This window comes from Myotis lucifugus, unplaced genomic scaffold (genome assembly GCF_000147115.1).
Source record: "Myotis lucifugus unplaced genomic scaffold, Myoluc2.0 scaffold_269, whole genome shotgun sequence".
Lineage (NCBI taxonomy): Eukaryota > Metazoa > Chordata > Mammalia > Chiroptera > Vespertilionidae > Myotis > Myotis lucifugus.
In genome coordinates, this window is record NW_005871317.1 from 1,355,077 (window position 1) to 1,362,324 (window position 7,248).

Below are 7,248 nucleotides of genomic sequence, written 5' to 3' on the forward strand. Positions count from 1 at the left end.
CCGGTTGGGCTCAGTGGATAGAGTGTTGGCCTGCGGACTTAAGGGTTTCAGGTTCGATTCCGGTCAAGGGCACATGCCCAGGTTGCAGCTTGATCCCCAGTAGGGGGTGTGCAAGAGGCAGCCGGTCAGTGATTCTCATCATTGATGCTTCTCTCTTTCCCTTTCCCTTCTCTGAAATCAATACTATATATATATATATATATATATATATATATATATATATATATATATAATATTTAAAGGGGAAAAAGACAGAATACCTGTAGTATTTTTTAAAAGCACTCAGTAAAGATTTTGCTTTGTTTTACTAGTACCTTAACTCTTTTAGGACTTTGGCAGGCCTGCTGTTGGGGGACATGTAACAACCCTTTTCTCGTGGTTCCAGCTTACATTCTAGAGTTGCTCAACCTTCGGAGCGGTGGCCAGCCATGTGGGTGCATTTAATGTATAATGTTAGATTTCCGGGGTGCTCTTTGGTTCTCTTTCCGAGGTAATTTTCTCAGTGTTGTGTTTCAGACAGGGTTCGCATTCATACCGGCAGTCTGTCGGTGCCTTTGGTCTCGCTGGAGGTATCTAGGTGAATGCAAGCAGTGCACCGTCCAGTATGGGAGGCAGACATGTGGACAGATGAGTTACAGTTCTGTGTAATGTAACAGCACAGAGCTGGTGGAGAGAGGCCTCTGACATCATTCACATTGTACAGATGAGGGAGCAGAAGTCCCGGCCAAAGGCAGCTGGGATCCAAAGCGCCCAGGGTGCCGGGAACGGTGAGGGCCTGGGGGTCAGCACACCCCGCCGGGCCCCTCACTGAGTCCTGGACTTCCTGTCCGTCAGGGGAGGCCATAACGCTCAGCTGTGGAGTGTTCAGGGTCAGCTGAGATATTACATCCTCTCCCATATGGTACGCCCTCTGCAGCGTGATCTCTTACTTCCCATTCCATTCATTTACCAAACTGCTTCCTGGTTGAACCAAAATCACTGTGGACCTAACACCTGGCTTTTAGAAAGCTCACCCCTCTCTCCCTTCTGTAACTTGCTAAGCTGTATGTTTCGCAGCTCAACCTCCTCCTCCAATCTGGTCTCTGAGGAGCTAGGAGACGTTAGCAGTGGATTTGCCCGTCTCTCAGCCGCTGAGCTGACAAGGGGTCGGTATGAAATTCCCTGTTCTCCCCCATTTGAAGGAGAGCCTTCTGCCTGTTCTTAGTCCTTCACACGTGACATCATCGAATGCCACTGTGTTATGAGATGAAGTTCAGTGGATAGCAATCCAGTGTTTTGTGCTACTGGCAGTTGTAGAGTTTGGGACTTCACATGAGAGAGAGAGAGACAAAGTGCTAGGGGGCAGGTCAGAGATGGTCCTGCTGAGCTTGGAGCAGCTACAGCCGACAGGAGCCCTGACAGTGCCACTTGGGGTTACGCTTTCTGACTCGGAAATATTCAGCAACAGCAGGTCCCTTCAAAACCGTTTCTTCCACCAGCTTGAGTTGGGAAAAGTAGAAATTGCAGATATTCTCAAGCTGCCTCCCACAGCAGTGTGGGACACGGTGAGGGCCTCGTCACTGTTGTTTTTTTTTTCCCCTTTTGAAAGTGCTGTTTCAAGGCATCTTTGATGGTTTAAAAGGAATTCAGAACTCCTTGTTGCTCCCCCCACTCCTTCAAGATGGCTTGCACTCCCTGGAGCGGGGAGGGGAACCACTGCTTCCTGGTGCATTTCTCTTCCCTGGAGTTAAATCGTGAGTTAAAATGTGTCCTTCGTTCTGGCCAGGCTGTTCTCATTGTCCCCAGACTGCACGTGTGGGCCCCCCCCCCCCCCCCCCGCAACTTGAGGGTTTATTCTGTAATGCTAGGGCTACTGGTTTGAGCAACTTCAGCTCTTGTCGACCAGAGAGACTCTCCGCCCGGCTGCCCCAAGTCATGTGTGGAGCCTTTAAAAAAATAGGCTGCCCCACCCATTGCCTTTCAAAGGACAGGCAGGCGGAGGGAGCTGAGCATTCCCCCTCTTCCTGGAAGATCACGGAGAAGACCGCTTTCTCGCCAAGCAACCCGATTGCTCCCCGTTCTTCAAAGCCCAGTGCTGCTGGCCAGGCCGCCTGCCTTCACCTGGGGCGACCTCTGCAGAGGCCGCACCCCTGCTTTGGCTCCCACAGACTCGAGGCGGCCTTGCTTAATAGAGGTCACCTTTTATTTGCCTGTTTTGCATCCCGAGTCAGCTTGGGAACTCCTGGGCCGGAGTCACCGTGACCCCCGAAAGGCACCTTCCCTGGTGGGAAGTTTGGCTCCGAGACTGTTCCTTTTGCCTAACCCTCGGCGAGGCGGCTTTTGAGTCTGGGCGAGAGGAGAGGGAAGTATAACCAATAAGCAAAGATCCAATTCCTGGCCTCAGACACTTGAAGCCTGACCACTAGCTGCTGCGGGAGGTAGTCCTTCGGGCGGCGAACAGGACGAAGTGTGATGAGACAGAGGAGGGAGCTCCAAGCCCGCGTTTCCTCCTCACTTTCCGGACGTCTAACCCAGAGCTTTGGTAGACTTCAAAGGAAGCTCGCCGCCTCTCCTTCCCCCAACGTACTGTCTTCTCCTGTCTTCTCCCGCATCACTGGTGGTCCTGGTTGCTCACGGAGTCTTAAAAGTGCCCCCAGAAGCCTTTTACTGTGATGTAGTCCCGTTCGTTTATTCTCCCCTTCGTTTCCCTTGCCCGAGGAGATGGACAGCAAACATGGCTACAAGAGATGTCTGAGATTTTTGCTGCCACGGCTGCTTCTAGGATGTTTATGGTCTCACGACTTCCATTTAAGTCTTTTATCCATTTGGAGTTTATTCTCGTGTGTGGTGTAAGTTGGTGGTCTAGTTTATTTTTATTTTATTTTTTACAATAGCTAAGATTTGGAAACAGCCCATGCGTGTCAGTAGATGAATGGATGAAAAAGATGTGGTACATGTACACCATGGAATACTATGCAGCTGTAAAAAAAAAAGAAAAGAAAAGAAGGCTCTCTTACCCTTTGAGACAGCAGGGAGGGGCCTGGAGAGTATGATGCTAAGCGGAATAAGCCAGTCAGAGGAAGACAAGTATCACATGATCTCACTTCTATGTGGACTAATGAACAAAATAAACAGACAAATTAGATCCAGAGACAGGGAAGCACAGATAACAATCAGGGTGTGCACCCCTCCTGCTCAAACACCCGCATGGCTCCCTCAGGCCCAAAAGACCGGTGCCGCCCAAACCCGAGGACAGACAGAGCCTCGTCTCTCGGTCTACAAAGCGGGGTCAGAGATGCCCGTCCGCATCTTGGCCGTCGGAGGGTCAGGCATGAGTGACAGGGACTGAGCTGTTCTCCCCGCCGCCTGTGACCCGGATGCTGTCCTTGGAAAGGACTCTAAGCACAGGGAGACAGTCGCTGCAGTGTGCCATCAGATGAGACACGAGAATGCTGGCTAGCTAGGCTCTTCTCAATTGGCATATTTTGCTTCACTATACGTCTGTTGTCCAGAAAATACCATCTGTGGCTGTGAAACTAAACGCTGTCTTTGTGCAAACACTCGCAGAATGTCCTATACATTTCCCATGATGGGAATTTGGCTCCCTGGATTCTATCGCTGCTGACACGTTAGCCTGAGCTTGGCTTTGTGGTTGCTGATGGGGCACAGTATGTCCAGGCCTTTGCCTAGAAAATCGGCCCCGAGTTTGCCTCCGTCAGTGACCCTCGACCTCGGGTCGAATCTGTTGACTCCTTGAGTCCGAGGAGCAGGAAAGCCCCGGGACTTGCCTCGGCCTCCTTGATCCCATGTATATTCTGACACCACCTGCTAATCAGTCCGGAGCAGAACTGCCGTGCGCTCGACTCAGGGAGGTTCGGGAAGTGGAACGGAGGAGTGGCTTACGGTGTTCAGTAACGTATGTGCTAAACAACACTCTTTCCGCTGCCCACCGGCTCCCTGCGGCCTGGAATGCTGACGGCCTGTTCTCTCAGCCGCCACTTTCCCAGGGCCCCGGAATCCCCAAACGGCCAAGCCAACCGGGAGGTGCCGGGAGTGCCTCCCATCCCTGGTGCTCTGCAGTCATCACCCCAAACACGTCTTTCCCTGAGAGAAACTGCAGGGCGAGAGCCTCCTCCCACCCAAGGCGGAGGCAGGCTCGGGATGGGGCCCAGAACAGCACCGCGTAGACACGGCACAGGCCGTGCGCTTAGGTCAGGGCTTGGCAGACTCTAAAGGGCCGTATCGTAAATATTTTGGACTTTGTGGGACGTGCAGTCTCTGTTGCAAATACTCAGCTCTGCCTTGGTAGCTTGAAAGCAGCTATCGATGATGACGTTGTGTAAACAAATGGGTGTGGTGGTGTCCCAATAAAACTTTATTTACACAAACAGGGCGTGGGCTGGATTTGGCCCAAGGGCCATAGGTTGCCAATCTCTACGTTTAGATTCTTCCATCCAAAAAGCCAACGCTTTATGGCACCATGGCAGGCACTGTTCGGAGCCCGGCACGTAAATAAATGGCCTCCTCTGGTCTTCACCACCACCCGACGAGGTGGAGCCATGCCCCTCTACAGAGGAGGAAACCGAGGCCGGATGAGAGTAAATTTCCTACATCACTTACCGAAAGCAGTGGCGCCGCCGTTATAATCTTGCGGCCACTATAGGGTCGGGCGTCACCACTGCTCACCCAGCCTCCCTGACTTTCAGAACCACCAAGTTCCACGCCTGTGGCATGTACTGAGGGTCCATTAAGGAGCGGCCTTAACAATAATAATCCCATTATGGATACCCTATGTTCTTTTTTATTTATTTTTATTGACTTCAGAGAGGAAGGGAAAGGGGGAGAGAGAGAGAAACATCAATGATGAGAGAGAATCATTGATCAGCTACCTCCTGCACGCCCCCTCCTGGGGCTTGAACCTGCAACCTGGGCATGTGCCCTTCACCAGAATAGAACCCGGGACCCTTCAGTCCGCAGGCCGACGCTCTATCCACTGAGCCACACTGGCCAGGGCCGGACCCCCTGTGTTCTTAAACGCCAGTCAGAGGCAGGCATCCATGACTGATTCTTCCCAGAGCTCAGAGCCAAGAAGGCATTGCTTCCTGCACAGAGTTGAATTCCCCTCAATCTGGTGTCGGGCAACGCCCCTGTAGCAGTTTCTGTCCCACTGAGGCAGCCTCTTTAGGCGGGGCCCCTCCCCACCCAGCCCCCCACCCCCATCCCACGCCTCATACTTGATTTTTGTGATGGCGCTGTGAGGGTGCGTGGTTCCCCTGTATCCCTCCCTCCTCTCCAAGTCACCCCGGAGTCGTTGGCGGGGAAAGATCTAGCGATAATTCTGCGATGCATGTGGAAACACAAACAATGTCTGCAGCGTGGAGGTGAGAAATCGGGGCTGCAGTCCCCGCTCAGCTGCAGGAAACCTCTGGGCCTGCGAACATCTGGAGGGAGCTGTGCGGTTGTTTTGTTAGCGTGGGATTGTGGGTAGTTACCCCTCCCCCCTCAGAACTGTCTGCAGCCTCTCGCTGCACAAGAGGATCTTAGTTGAAACTATTTTTGTAGCGCCCGGGCCCTGAGAACACTTCCCCATACAGGGCTGCCCGGCCGGGCCTTCTATCACTGGGGATAAGATTTTTCCTTTCAGCATCTGGTGGGCCATGAGCTCACTCTTCTTCCTAGGCGTGTGCCAGAAAGCCGTCTGGGGTGGGGGGTGCGACTCAGGGTTCCTCCCGGCCCCTTCCAACCCCACAGGCTCAGATTTTCCACTCGTGCGATTGAGGTCAGCGCTCGGCTGGCGCGCTCCCCGCACATGCAAGCGCCGGCCTCAAGCTGGGCTTCTCCCACTGGCCCAGGAATTCTACCCCCTCCTTGGTCCTCTGCATCCCCCGGAGCTGTTTGAGTTCTGCCCGGCACCCAGGATCCTGGAGGGATGTGGTGGGCGGGGTGGGGGGGCTCCATCAGTGACGGGACGGCCTGGCCCAGTCCTGGCTCTGGGCCACCAGGATGAGATGGTGGCCCCGTGTTTGCTCAGGCCTTTGTGTGAGTAGGGAAGGGGTGTCTGGCCAGGAGAGAAACAGTAGGATCACTGTTGCTTGCAAAGAGCTTCGCTCCCTCCCTTGTCAGCTCACCGGAGAATGTGGAGCTCAGCAAGCATGACTGCGGCCGCTGGCTTTTACTGCCCTCGCTGCCAGCGTCCCCCTCCGAGAGGCCACGTCGGACATGGGGGCTCTGGCATCCGACCCCGCATTCCCAGCCTGCCACATCCACTCACTGAGCAACGGCCAGCTCGTGAGTCTTGGCCCCTCTGAGCCCCTGTGTCCTGCCTGTGGAGATGTGGGGGAGTTATACCCACACGGAATGCGGCCACGAGACGAGAGGTGGATAAGGAACGTGTGAAAAATCTCTCCAGCACCAGATGGGCCCCTTGGTTATCCTACTAATGGGCTAGGGTGACCGGCCATCCCAGTTCGCCCAGGATGTACGGGTTTCCTGGGAGGCTGGACTGGGGATGCTAAATCCAGGACAGTCCTGCGCAAACTGGGGCAGTTGGCCATCTTATTTTTAACTCCAAATGTCAGCATTCTTTTTTTAAAAAAATATTTTTTATTGACTTTTTACAGAGAGGAAGAGAGAGGGATAGAGAGTTAGAAACATCGATGAGAGAGAAACATCGACCAGCTGCCTCCTGCACACTCCCTACTGGGGATGTGCCTGCAACCAAGGTACATGGCCTTGACTGGAATCGAACCTGGGACCTTTCAGTCCACAGGCCGATGCTCTAGTCTATCCACTGAGCCAAACCAGTTAGGGCTGTCAGCATTCTTTAAACCAGCAGCTTTCATTGAAAAACAAATTAAGAAGCTGAATTGACATCGTCTAGGAGGCAGGCAAACTGGTTTTCTCATCTGATGTACCCCAAGCAACTGCCTTCCCAAGCCCAGCCCCAGCCCAGCAGGGCACAGAAGGTGCCAGGGTGGGGTGGCAGGTGGTGTGGACGCCAGTCTTGCAGGAGGTGCTGGCCAGAAGGGCCCGGCAGGATGACTCCTAAGGGGCAAGTGCAGGTCCCCCCTCAACCCCCGCTCACCACCACCCAAGCCTCCTCTGCTTCAGCTCACGGTTCCAACCTTGACCTTGTCCGGGAAGCCGGGAGCTATCACCCTTCCCTATCTTTGAGGAAACTGCTCTCAGCTGAAAAGAGCAGAGCTCCCTGCAGCCAAAGGCCCTTCTCCCCAACTGAGGACGGTGCATCAGGTCTTCCCATCTTTGCTC